We start from the raw sequence: 14,784 nt of genomic DNA on the forward strand, positions 1-14,784 counted from the left end.
GTAATTTTGTATCAGACAGCTTCTACTCTCTCTTGCAAGTAATTTTGTTATACAAAACTCTTTTGAATATGTACAAGTTTCTTTGTGCTTTAGAATGAGATCAATAATAAAAAAAAAGAATTATTCTCACATGATAGAGCCCTGGTATATTAAGAAATATCATATCATACTCAAACGTGGTTTTGAAGATATCACCTGTCATAATCATAAGAGAGAAACTCTCTCCATCATTCAAGCTACATTAACTTATTGGCATTTATTGCAAGCATTTACATGCATTTAATGCAATGAGTTTTAGTTTTTTTCCTCTCTCTCTCTCTCTCCATATATATATATATATATATATATATATATATATATTTCAAAAGGATGATTCATTGGAATTCATGAAAAATGAGTTTTAGTTTTTTTCCTCTCTCTCTCTCTCTCTCTCTCTCTCTCTCTCTATATATATATATATATATATATATATTTCAAAAGGATGATTCATTGGAATTCATGAAAAATACAGAAGACTGCTTTCGTGGTTTCCCAGGAGAAAAAGGACATGGGGAAGCCTATCATATCTAATAAAAACCATACAAGGAAAAAACTGACCCGACTGGAAAATTGACGAACAAATCAAATCGAAAACAATTGCTACTCTAAACCTCTCTGATCGCCCCCAGCCCCAACTTATCAAGGAAAAGAAGAACTTGGATCTGAGCTAGGAGATCGGCAAGCTAGTCAAAGGAGGACATGAACCGAGATTTGCTAGTGAGGCGGGCCAAAGCATCTGCTAGTGCGTTTCCCTCCCTAAAGATGTGAGCAAACTCAATTTGACCTCTACTCTTCAAATTCTTGATTCACTTTAACCAGAAACTTGACTTCCAGCCCGATTGGCTTTGACCATTTAGCACTTTAACAATTTGCAAGAATCAGATTCTACAATAACCCGATTGAAACCTCTTGATAAACACATGTCTAATCCATCATATACTACCCGAAATTCAGCATAGGAGTTGAATCCCATACCATAGCCTGAGCAAAAAGTAAAAAATGAATTGGCCCATGTCTCCTCTAAAGCTCCTCCTCCACCCGCCGACCCTGGGTTCATTCTAAAAGAACCATCGATGTTTACTTTGACCCAGTTCTAGCAAGGAGTAATCTACTTGACAACCTCAGCAAAATTGAAGAAGTTGGTCCTGACAGTGAAGATCGCCTCCGCCGTCCTCCTCTGCTAATGTATAGAGAGGTTTGACGACTGAGATTGCTGCCCAATGCTCGTGGTACCTTGAATATTGGACACCCACCATTGGACACGCCTCATTAGCGAGGTTAGCATCGCTTCGTTTCTCTTAAAACATGCCGCATTACGCACTTTCCATAGCTTCCACAATAAACAGCCAGGGGCGAGCTTACAGGCCAATTTTGCGTTACTGTAGCAAGAATTGGCACTCCACCACCAAGACAGTCTAGCTAAAACAGACAGAGAAGGAAGAATACTTATCCCAAACTGATTTCCCAGGCTGTGCCACGCAGCCGCTGCCATCTGAATATCCACGAGCAAGTGGTGGATTGTTTCCACCAATGATCCCCCCCGTTGCACTTCGACTACAACAATTGCATCTCGACGCTAGATGAACGCCCCAATTCTGGATAGCAGAGTCTACCAACAAGGCTCTGTTAAGAACTTTCCAAAGGAAAGTAGAGATCTTTAGAGGCATATGAACATGCCACACCCACTGCGCCCAGCGTTTATTCTCACTTAAAGTTCTGCTAGCTCTCCAAGCCGAGCTAATAGAGAAGGACCCTGATAGAGTGAACGGCCAGACCAGGACCTCAGGCCTGTTCCCCAGACAATAGCCCTGTTGAAAAATAAAATCAATGATATTTTTGGGGAGAAATAGAAATACCACAGAGGGCGGGTGAGGGCCGTTCACACCTAAGAAATGCTAGACTTGCATAGACCTGAGAGCTGCGAGATTGGAGTCGAAACCAGGTTTTGAAGAGGGCCTAGGCCCTTCCAATTTATCTCCCAGAGATTGCAGCAACCGGAACCCAGATTCCATTGCACAGCGGTTTCTAGAAAAGGGAACATCTCACTAACTCGCTTCCATAGTAGAGATGGAGCAAGGGAATGCCGCGGAAGGGGAGGGGACACCATGTCAATGTCATACTTGGACGCCATGAACACACCCCAAAGGTTCTTTTCTCCCTTGAAACGGATGTCCCAAGCCATTTTAATACGGAAGGCTTTCACAGCTTCCGTCAACCTCTGAACATCGAGACCACCTTCCAACTTGGTTCTAGTCACGTCAAACCAACTGTGCCAGTGCAGCTTCTTTTTGCCATCAGACCAACCCCATAGGAAGTCAACAAAATATTTTTGACACAACTTGGGCCAGGAGGTGTGAGGCTACTAAAGTGTGAATTGGAATGCTACCAAGAACGTGATTCACCAAAATCAGCCTGCCCACCTGAGTTAAACATCTGGCCTGCCACCTGCTAATACGACCAGCAATTTTATCTACCAGGGGTTGAAAGTTACCTGCTTTAATTCTACCTACCACCATTGGAACCCCTAGGTACACAAGATGAGAATTAGACTTGGTGATTCCAAGAAAGGACTCAATCTCTCTAACTCTTGACGCCAGGAGCTTGGAAGAGGCGAAGAAAGAGCTCTTGTGGAGGTTGATAGCTTGACCCGAGACAACTTGGAATTCCACAAGGAAATCTCTCATCTTCTGAAGGGATCGTTTGCCTCCATTCAGAAAAATGAGGGTGTCGTCGGCATAAAGAAGGTGCAAGACCAGATGGCATCGATGAGCTACCTTGTAAGGCTGGCAGATGCCCTGCTCCACCAAATTCCTTAGGCCCCTACTAAGAACTTCAGCTGCAATAATAAACAAACTTGGTGAGAGTGGATCTCCATGCCGATGTCTCCTAGAAGACTTAAAATAGCCCGCAGCCACTCCATTAATTAGAATTGAGAACCAAACATTAGCCCAACAGCCTTCAACCATATGAATCCATTTGGAACTGAACTCGAAACGCTGCAATACTTACTTGAGGAAAGCCCACTCCACCCTGTCATAGGCCTTCTCCATGTCCAGCTTCAGAACCATATTGTTGCCTCGCACTTTCCTATTATCTTTGAAGATCTCCTATGCCAGCGCTATGCTTTCCGAGATAGGTCTACCTTGTATGAAGGCCCCTTGCTTAGGCGAGATAATGGAAGGGAGCACCTGGCCAAGTCTAGCTGCAATAACACTAGCCAGGATCTTATATAAGAAGTTACATAGGCTAATCAGTCGAAAATCAGAGAACCTAGATGGGGATGCAGTTTTCAGAATTAGACAGATGAGGGATGAAGTAATTGCCCTAAGCAGATTTCTGCCTTGGAAAAAGAAAGATTGCAACCTAGAGTAAATCCTGCCCTACTACATCCTAGCAACTCGAGAAAAATGCATTTGAAAAACCATCTGGGCCCGAAGCCCCATCAACAGGAATGGCCTTAACCGCTGACTAGATTTCGGCCAGAGGGGCTAACAGCATGTCATTTATTTCCTAGGAGACAAGGGACGGGATGACGTCCAGAATGATTGAAGATGTAGAAGATGTTCCTCCCAAAAATTGTTGCGAGAAATGAGAGACAGCGGCGTCTCTAATCTGTGCTTGCTCTATAATGGTCTAACCAGAATCCAACACTATGCTATGAATGCCCACTTTTCTATGTCTTGCCGATGCCGCCGCATGAAAAAATTTTGTATTACGATCACCTTCTTGTAGCCAGCTAATCCTGGATTTCTGCTTCCAGAAAATTTCCAGACACAACTCCTTATGCAGGTTTTCGACCGCCTCGGCCAGCCTTTTTTGACGCTCTTTGTCTCGGACAGCAATACCAATGACAGATTGTTTCATATCCAGTTCAGTAGCCACTAGCGCCTCCTCAGCTAACTTTACCTGAGAGAATATGTTCCCAAAGCATTCTTTGTTCCAAATTTTCAAAGCCAGTTTTACAGATTTTAGCTTAACTAACACATTGAAAATAGGATGGTTAGATTCAACCTGGGCCCATGCCGATCTGATTAAAGGCATAAAGGAGTCATCTTGGATCCACATTTGTTGAAACTTGAAAGGCTTCGAACCGCTGAATAGTTGTTGCGGGCAAAGAAGGAGGAGCGAGGCATGATCTGAGGATATTCCCAGTAAGTGGTGCACCTGGAAAGAGGGGAAGGTAAATGTCCAAAAAGAGTTCGACAACACTCTATCCAAACACACCCAAACACGACTCATCCTAGCCTGATTGTTACTCCAAGTGAACCTACTACCCTTGTAACCAACGTCCAGCAGACAAGCTGAATTTATCACCGCCGAGAAATCAGCCGAACTTATCCTATCTGGGACACGACGACTTCTTCTTTCGGAAACTTCTACAATCGCATTAAAGTCACCACAGACCACCCATGGACCTTGCATTGAGGAGGAGGTTACAGATAAATCAGCCCACAGATCCCTTCTGACATTCCTGATGCAACTGGCGTAGACAAAGGAGATATGGATACTTTGTTGATTGATCTGCACAGGAATCTTAACTATTATTAACTAATTTGTAGATTTAACCACTGAGAAAATGATGTGTCTTCTGGAAAAAAAAACCATATTTTACCACCTAAATCATAATTTGAATAGGAGTTGTGGTAGTCCAAAGCTAGGCCTACTCCCACTCCCTTCTCATCCCTGAGCATCGGCTCAAGGATAGTCACCACCCACGGGTTATGCTCTCTAATGAGATGTTTACAAGTCCTGATTGTTTGCTTGTTTCCTATACCTTGGACATTCCACACTAGGGTCTTATCCATTTATTTTTATTTTTATTTTTTAAAGAAAAGACTTGTATATGTATTTCACTGGAAAGAAAATTACAGATTTCAGGTGGGCCCAACAAAAAGAGAGGCTGCCACACCTATCATATACCAAAAACAAAAACTGCACAAAAAGAAGGCATGACAGGAGGAAGGGGCAATCATCAGATGTGTCTCAAAGCTCCCACCCCTGCATTGTCCAAAAGGAAAACCCCTCTGGCTAACCTCGAAAGATGGGAATGGTTAAAGAAAATTCTGTCTAGGTGGCCCTCGCTAGCTACCCTTGCCAGCGCATCAGCGACCACATTCCCTTCTCTAAATGTGTGTCTGATCACCAGATTAAGGCCCCTAGCCTTGGCTTTGATCTTCCCCAAAATATACAAGATATTCCAAAGATTGGATGAAGTAGAGTCCTGCAATACATCCATAATGACCTTAGAATCCGTCTCAAGAATAATGTTCGCAAGGCCCAGGTTAGAACAGATATTGAGGCCATCCAAAATGGCCCTAGCTTCAGCACGATTATTGGAAGAGGACCCGTAATATCTATGGAAAGCAAAGACGAGATGGCCAAGATGGTCCTTACAAACTCCTCCTCCTCCACTCTCACCAGGGTTCCCTCTCGAGGAGCCATCGGTGTTAAGCTTCAACCAAGGATCGGGGGTTTCGCCCATTTGACAACAGCGGTCCTGGTGACAGGGGTGAATTGAGGAGGAGAAAGACCAATAATCTGAGAGATTGAGCTTTCAGCCATGGAGGAGCAATCCGGGGCCTGAATCAGGGAGCCTTGCTCCCTAAGCCAACGAAAAACCTTGAAAATGATACCCATGGCAGACATGTTGTGACCCTAAAAACAGGCAGCATTACGCCCGATCCACATTTCCCAAATAATAAAACAGGGGAGAAAACCAATGAGATTCTTAATTCAGGATCGATCATTATCCATTTATTACACTTCTTGAATTTACTGCCCTTCTCTTGAGTCTTCGTAGCCTAGATTCCCAGTCTCCCTTGGAGTACAGGATTCTAAGTCTTCTAAGTTTCATCATCTCTGATTTCTCGTGCTGGCAGTTAACAAAAATTTCCCTACTGCTGAGTTCCCCTATTTTCTTCTGACTGCCATTCGTTTCCCCAACTTGTTGCACTGACTGCCAGCTCAAAATCTCTTCATCTGGTTGTTGCCTCACAGTACCTGTGTTCGCTAGTTGATCTTGCTGGACAACTGGAGAGGCCAATAGACCATTTTCAGGATCAATAACTCTGTAACTGGGCTGCAGATGGATGCGCAAAATGGCGATAAGTCGACTTCTAGCCTTGTTCTCGTAACTGGTGAGGTCTGCTGCCTCTGGATCAGATCATGCTGAGACGAGCCTTATTGCTTCGACAAAAGGGCTCATGCAATTGGTGAGGAAAAAACCTCCAGCTCCTTAGGGACATCCTCCAACACGATGGGATGTCCTCCTGTTATTTGCTGATTGCTTTTCTGGCCTACACTATCCAACGGCCTTTTTGGTGTGCTGCAGTCCGCTAATTTAGATCGGATACTGCGTCTGTGTGGTATTGCTTCCTCCGGATCCTTGAAATCTCTAATTACATTAGGAAGGACTCCTGCCTATAGTTGTTCTTCTGATTCTGTAGAGAAAAACGCTTCCTAATCATTGCAATTTTTATGGTTTGGCAGTAGCTGACATTATGATGGACTCTGTAGGATATTGCTTGTTCTGAGAGCATGATCCATGCTAGCATCTTGGAGTTCTAATGATTTATCTCTCGTAACTTTATCTAGTGGCATTGGTTCAATTTCCTCACCTACTTGTCTACAAATAGGTGCTTGGTTGCATTCACGGTTCACTTCGACATTTGTACAAACATCTGATGGGCGGTGTGGGGATGCAAAATTCTATCGCTAGTGTTCTCTGTCACTATTGCTTCCACCCTCCTTCTGATTACCGAATTTCCGTTCAACCCACTCCTTTGTGCCCTCCAGCACTGGCTTTGGCGAAATTCCATCCAGCTCTTTTTTATAATCTTCAACTTCCAAAACAGCATGTATTTGGGTATACTCTATCCAGCACTTGAAGCAATTTTTTCCTCTTTATGGATAGTAGTCATTCTATGACAAACAACATTATAGATTTTTTATGATTATTATTATTATTATTTTTTCTATAAGCTTTGTATTTGTGAGAGCCTTTTTATTTCCATTAAGAGTTGAGTGATTCATCTCTTATTGGGTTAATGATTCCCTATCCCCTTGGGTGAGCAACTCCCCAAGCTATATATATATATATATATATATATATATATATATATATATATATATATATATATATATATATATATATATATATATATATATATATTTCTCTTATTACCTAACTATGTTAAATATTTTTTATCCAAATTATAGCAATAAAATTCTTCTTTTCTTTTCTTTGTTGCACATCTTTGGATTATACATCATTTGGTATCATAGAAAGTTAAGTTCTTGAATCAGGCTTGATTTCTTATGGCAAGTTAAAGAGGAAACCATATTGAACGAATGACTTTAATTCAAGATATTCACCTCCTTAAAGAAATTGAAAAAAATTGAGGCATGCGAACAATAATTAAAAAATGCATGATGGTGAAGGTTTTGCGAACACTTCCCCCATAAGCCTATACAAGTATCTCGATTTTTAACGAAGATGCCCATAAAGTATTTGATGAAATGACTGAACCAAATAAATGTGAAGTGAACATATATCACATGAAATTTAATGATGATGAGCTGATTTATGATGAAAATGCCCATGAAGTGTTTTATGAAATGACCAAACCAAATGACGGTAAAATGAACAAAGACCACATGGAATTTAATGATGACGACCCAACTTGTGAGAAAGATGCTCGTGAAATACTTCATGAAATGACCAAACCGAATGAAAGTAAAAGTCTTGTTATTTATAAAGTTTTGACCACTCCTCGAGTATCGAAAGACCATTGGCTATGTGTTTTGCATGAAGAGAAGGTATATGCCAATCTCAAGATATACTAATTCATGGTTAAAATTAAATATAATCTTTCATGATATGTTGTCTTATCCCTAGACATCAAAGTAGATGCAAAGAAGCTTAAAGCAAGTATATATGGAGTGGCTAACTCTAAAATTGGTTACTAAAGTGTGATACTTCCATGGCCTAGCAACATTCTACCGTCAATTCATGGGTATAAAGGCAAGTTACCTACATTAAATATCTTGTCCAGTAGAAGAACAATCCCCAACACGAAGATATTGGATCAATGATGATGAGTTAATTGCATGATCCCGATGGAAGAATGTGGGAAAGAATTACCAAGACAAACTAAATGATGAGTTCCTTTTATAGGAATGAGATTGATACAACCCTTATTACACCAAGAAACATCGTATCATACTTAGGTGTAGCTTTAAAGATACCAACAGTCATAATCACAATGGAAAAACTCTCCAACATTGAAATGCATTTATTGACATTTATTGCCAACATTCAAACTGCATTTAATGCAATAAGTTTATTCAATTTTGTTTCTCTCTGTATAGGTAATAATTATTTTATAAAAGAGGACATTCAAGAATTTTTCCTACAAGCTTCGTATTTGTGAGAGCCTTACTATCTTTATTGAGAGTTAAGTAATTTTTGTTGTCTATGTCTTAAATCTGTAATCAATAGGGTCTGTCGATGCCATTGACGGACCAGTCGATGCCATCGAGCAGATGTCGATGCTGTCTAAAAAATTCAAAAAATTCATGTTTTATCGCTAGAATGTTTAGATGTTTTACTCGATGTCATTGAAGTTGTTCGATGCCATCAACAGATCATCGACGCCATTGAAGTCTCATAGAAGGTGATATTGAGCACACGTGTAGAATTGTGTAAGTGCGGGATTTATTTCCTATTTCGATTGTGATATGATATGGGGTTATATATAGGGTGTAATCAGGATTTGGGAGAAAAAGAGGATTTTATGCTTTTTAATTAAATTCGTTCTTAAGGGTTTCAAGGGCATAACTTGGAGTTGTGGAGTAGATTTCAGGCTTGTTTAGATCAGTTCTCTCTATATCTTGTAATATCTGCTTTTATAGTGCATTACTCATCACTTTGTATGATTTTTTTTCATTTTTGATTTTCATTTTTTTTTTGTTCTAGTAATGGTTTTTCTATATAAAATTCCGATTGTTTGTGTTTGGACTTGGTTGTATGATTGGTAGTACTTTGCTTAATTGATATTTGTGTTCTTCCCCAGCTCCCCAACAAGTGGTATCAGAGATAATGTTGGGAAGTAGATTGAATATGAAAGAAATGTATTAATGGCATCTAATCCGAGGTTTGGTATTGAAAAATATTATGGCAAATACAATTTTGAACTATAGAAGGTCAAGATTACTGGCGTCTTAGTTCAGCAAGGTTTAGATTATGTCCTCCTTAAAAAGCGACTGGATTATATGAATGAAGATAAATATGGAACAAGATAGATATGAAAGCAAGAACCTTTATTCAACTGTGCTTAATAGACAAGGTCCTCTATAATGTTATGAGAGATAAAACTGCAGCACATGGGCGAAATTAAAGAATATCTATGCAAAGAAATCTCTTGAGAATCGTTTATACTTGAAACTTAAGTTGTTCAATCTGAAGATGGCAGGGGGGCCGATGTAGAGGCCCACATTAGTAACTTTAATAGATTAATTTGCAAATTATTAAATGTGGAGAAAATGATGAAAGAAGAGGATCAAACATGCATTCTATTGAATTCTCTCCTGGCTTCGTATGAGTCGTTTAAGGACTCATTGTATACCGGTAGAACTACCATTAGCATCGAGACCGTTATTTCAACCCTTCAGTAGAAAGCGATGAGAAATTAAAACAATGACGTGGGTGCTACTATAGATGCATTGGTTATGAGGGGGCGAAATTCTGAGCAGGACAGTAGATCTTCACAATCGAGGTCAAAATCCAAGAGTAAGGGAAAAGGAAAATTAAAGTGTTGGAATTATGGGATGACCATGCACATGAAGGATTGTCAGAATCCCAAGTCGAGAAAGGATAATTTAGAAAGGTCTTCCAGAGAGGCTAACATTACGGAATCTAGTGAGGAAGTGAATGGCAATGACATGCTCGCCACATCGAAATTCAGGTTCTTGGATGAAGAATGAATTTTGAATATGGGGGTTTCGTACCATATGACCCCTCGTTGGAGTTAGTTCACTAGTTATAGTGAGTACGATGGTGGCCAGGTATTTATGGGCAATGATAATGCCTGTAAATTAGTGGGTGTTGGATTAGAGCGCATCAAGATGTTTGATGGTATGGAGCGTATCTTGACTAAAGTGAGACATGTTCTTGATTTGAGAAAGCGCTTGATATTTTTGAGAGCAATCGAGGTGCTTGGGTATAGATTCACTATGGAAGTGTAGAGTGGTCAGTATGTAGACTACTTGGGACTGAGTGCACCATCAGTTGAGAGAGAGATATACTAGATCAAATAGTTAAAAAGATAATTTTGTCAGCTATGGTAATGGTACGAAGAGGTACATGCTGTATGACCGGGTCATGCGAAAAATTATCCTTAGTTGGGATGTCATCTTCGACGAAGGATCCTTATTTTGTAAAAATGAGGACAATGAAGCGAAAAAGTTGATTGTAGATGTCCAACTATATAGAGATGAGACACGGGCTAATATAAAGACGTAAGCATAGGTGCAAGAGCAGGTGGAGTAGCCGCACGTGAGAATGAATCTGTCGAGGGATCGCAAGTTACCAGAGAGATAGAGGGATGACTCAAATTTTACATTTAATATCATTACAGATGATGGGGATCTGTTTACTATTCAGGAGGCTTTTAAGGAGTCAGATGCTGAAAAGTGAAAAGCAGCAATGAATGATGAGGTAGACTTCTTTTATAAAAATGATACATGAGAGTTGGTGAAGCTTCCCATTGGCTATAAAGCAATCGAGTGCAAGTGAATCTTTAAGAAGAAGAAAGATAGGTACAAGGTAAGGTTGGTAGCAAAGGTAGATATGCTCAAAGATAAAGTGTCAACTTCACTGAGATATTCATGCCAGTTGTGAAGCAAGTATCTATCATATTTGTGTTGGCACTGGTTACCTAATATGATCTCGAGCAAGCATATGGATGTGAAGACTTCCTTTTTATAAGGCATTGGATGAGCAGATTTATATGAAGCAACCATAAGGTTAGAAAATATAAGGGCTAAATAACAAGTTTTGTAGGTTAAAGAGGTTGTTATATGGCCTGAAACAATTGCCTAGGCAGTGGTATAAAAAGTTTAATTATTTCATGTGAGCAAAGGTTTACCACCCAGTCAAGGGTTTGAGTATCCATTGGTGGTGAAATTCCACTAGCATGAGTGTGTGGGGTATGTGTGCATGTGTAAAAAAAAAAAAAGAGTCAGAGGTTTACCAGGAGTGAGTATGATCATTTTGTCTATTACATGATACTGAGTGACGAGAAATTCATTATCTTAGTATTGTATGTTGATGACATGCTTATTGCCAGTTATAGCATATTTGAGATTAACATACCAAAGACTCAGTTATCAAGGACATTCAAGATGAAAGATCTAAAGGCTATAAAGAGGGTTCTTGGAATTGACATATATAGACACATGAAAAGAAGCAAGGTTTGGTTATCTCAAGAAGAATACCATGAGAATTATTGATGAAGTATGGGATGGACAATGGAAAGTCGATTATTATTCCCCACAGGGCTCATTTTAAACTTTCTTCTGAACATTGTTTTAAAACTAATAAAGAAAAGTAGGATATATCTCGCGTGCCTTATTCGAGCGTAATTGACAACTTAATATATGTCATGGTCTATATTAGACTAGATAAGTCACACCCAGTGGGTGTTCTTAGTAGATACATGTCATACCCTTGCAAGTAACATTGGGAGACTGTGAAATATATACTTCGATATATTCGAGGTACACACAACTACATCTTATCATTTAAAAAATCAGATGATAAGTTAATAGGCTATGTGGATTCTGATTATACCGACAGTGTAGATAATAAAACTTCAACTTGAGGTTACTCGTTTATGCTAGCAGGTGGAGTGATTAGTTAGATGTTAAAGCTTCAGTCTGTGATGACTCTTTCTACAATCGAAGCTGAGTAGATGACGGTGACAAAAACATTCAAGGTAGGGCTGAAAGTCAGGTGAGTTGGGTCGAGTTGGTGCTCAACGTAGCCCAACCTAAGGTTCCTATACCTCAACCCTAACCCAACCCAACCCAATCTTGGGTTGAGAATTCTCAACCCAAGCCCAACCCAAGTGAGCTCGGTTGGGTTGGTTGGGCAGATATATGCTAATATTTTCATTATTACATTAGTCTATTATATTTTCAATGCACGTCTTATTTTTTGTACTTATTAATTATATATGTAGTTATTTATAGTAAAGAAGTTAATTTTTTTTCTAAATAAACAAGTTAAAATATGGGATAAATACTCCTTTAAAAGTTGTATTGTGTATCAAGCAATCTATTTGGGAGAGAGAAATCAGGCGTATCTTGCTTGCTTGAGTAATTGGAAATGACGTGAACCAATGAAACCCGATGGCATTGGAATTTCCTGTGCCTTCAACACAGACGATCCGCACTCAATTATAATTAATTTATAAGGAATTTATATATTGATCGGGTTTGGGTTGGGTCGAGCAACTCGAGACCCCAACCCAAGCTCAACCCAAGTTTTATCGGGTTGGTGTTTGCATGGCTCAAGCCCGAGACCAAACCCAATCCATCATGCCCAAGCCTAACCCAATGTTGAGTTGGTCGGATTGAACACGCCTAACTTTCAGCCCTAATTCAAGGAAGGTATTTGGTTGAGAGGGATCATAAATCAGTTCGGACTTCAGCAAGATGTCGTTCGAGTCAATTATGATAGCCCTAGTAAATTTTTTAATAGTACCACTACTTCTTGTGGTGCGGTCCACCTGAGATTTGGTTCGACATCGAGAATGGACGGATGGCGTGGATAAAACACATACATCATGCATGGTGGGGCCACAAAGCATAGTCATCGCTACTTACAGTGTTAGCAAGCAATCCGCGTCCCCAGCCGCTTTCATACAAACTCAAAATTTGAATTTATTCCCGCATCATGTCCGACAGCAACAGTCGAGCAAGTCTTAGAGTGTTGGAGAAATGCAAGAACCTGAAACAGCTGAAGCAAACCCATGCACAGATAATCACAGCAGCCTTGCTAATGACGGCTTCGCCCTTAGCAAGCTCGTCACCTTTTGCTCAGACCCAAACCATGGAAGCCTAAGCCACGCACGCCTCCTCTTCTACCGTCTCAATCGGCCATCCCTCTGCATCCGTAACACCATGATCAAAGCCCTCTCACTCCATAATCAATTCACCGAGTCCATCTAAGTCTACACTGGAATGCTGCGAGAGGATCAATTTCCCGACCACTATACCCTTCCTTACGTGCTGAAATCCCGCGCCATCTTGCAAGTCAGCAAGATCGGTGAACAGATCCATGCCCATGCTTTGAAATTTGGACTCAGCTGTGACGTCTTTATTTCGAATTCTTTGATCAAAATGTATGTTTGTTGTGATGATATTGAGAATGCAAGGAAGGTGTTTGATGGTATGCTTTAGAGAGATGAAGTTTCTTGGACGGTCATGACCCCGGGCTATTCGAAGGTGGGCGATGTGGAGATTGCACGTTTGTTGTTCGATGAAGCCCCTCTGAAAGATAGAGGAATATGGGGTGCCATGATTTCTGGGTACGTGCAGAATAATTGCTTTAAGGAGGGATTGCGGATGTTTCGGTTGATGCAGTTGGAAAATTTGCATGGTGATGAGGGTGTTCTAGTGAGTGTTCTTTCTGCTTGTGCTCAATTAGGAGCTTTTGATCTTGGGATTTGGGTACACAGATACTTGTGTCGAACACAGTTGTCATTTGGTGTTCGGTTAGGTACTGCTCTTATGGATATGTACCTAAAATGCGGGAGTTTGGATTTAGCTAAGAGGGTGTTTGATGAAATTCTGGAGAAAGATGTTGTCTGCTGGAATGTGATGATTTCTGGTTTGGCAACATATGGGGATGCAGAGGGTGCATTTAAGCTGCTTTCAGTAATGAAGGAGGATGGATTCAGCCCTGATGATGTCACATTCATTGCCATTTTTACGGCTTGTAGTCACTCGGGCATGGTGAATGAAGGGTTGCAGGAGTTTATCCGAATGAGTGTTGTGTATGAGGTTGAGCCCAAAGGAGAGCATTATGGGTGTGTGGTTGACTTGCTTGGTTGAGCTGGTCTTTTTGAAGAGGTGATGAAAATCATTTAAAGAATACCTGTATCAAGTAGTCCCTAAGAACAAGCAGTTGCTTGGTGGGCATTGCTAAGTGCTTCTTGGAACCATGGAGAAATAAGATTGGCAGAGGTTGCGGCTGAACATCTCTTACAATTGGAACAACACATTGGTACCTACGTACTACAATCAAATTTATATGCGGCTGCTGGAAAATATGGTGATGCCAGAAAATTACGAAAGATGATGGAGGACCGAGGACTCGAGAAAAAACTAGGTTGCAGCTTGATTGAGGTTAATGGATCCGTCAATGAGTTTATTGCAGGAAAGAAAACACATCCTTGAAATTGCGGTAAAGACCGCTTTAGTTGAAGTAAAAATATGCCAATATGTCCTAAAGGGGGGTGAATAGGACTTTTTAAGAATTTTATAATAGTTTTAAATCCAAAAAAAAAAGTCAATTATGATAGTGAGAGCATGATCAATTTAGCTAAAAATTACATTTATCATTCACATACTAAACATATTGATGTGTATTACTATTTTATCCAACAAGTATTTGAGGAAGGAGGCATGACCATAGAAAAGATTCACATGAGCATGAATTCAACTGACATGCTTACTACA

At 40.3% G+C, this 14,784-nt stretch overlaps 1 protein-coding gene across 2 annotated transcripts in view; it reads right to left on the minus strand.

The window, feature by feature from the left end:
- Nucleotides 1–14,784, minus strand: part of LOC131256802 (glutamate receptor 2.9-like) — a 55,315-nt gene that overhangs the window by 18,105 nt on the left and 22,426 nt on the right. The gene's annotated exons all lie outside the window — the stretch shown is intronic.

The sequence above is a fragment of the Magnolia sinica genome, chromosome 9 (assembly GCF_029962835.1).
Source record: "Magnolia sinica isolate HGM2019 chromosome 9, MsV1, whole genome shotgun sequence".
NCBI lineage: Eukaryota > Viridiplantae > Streptophyta > Magnoliopsida > Magnoliales > Magnoliaceae > Magnolia > Magnolia sinica.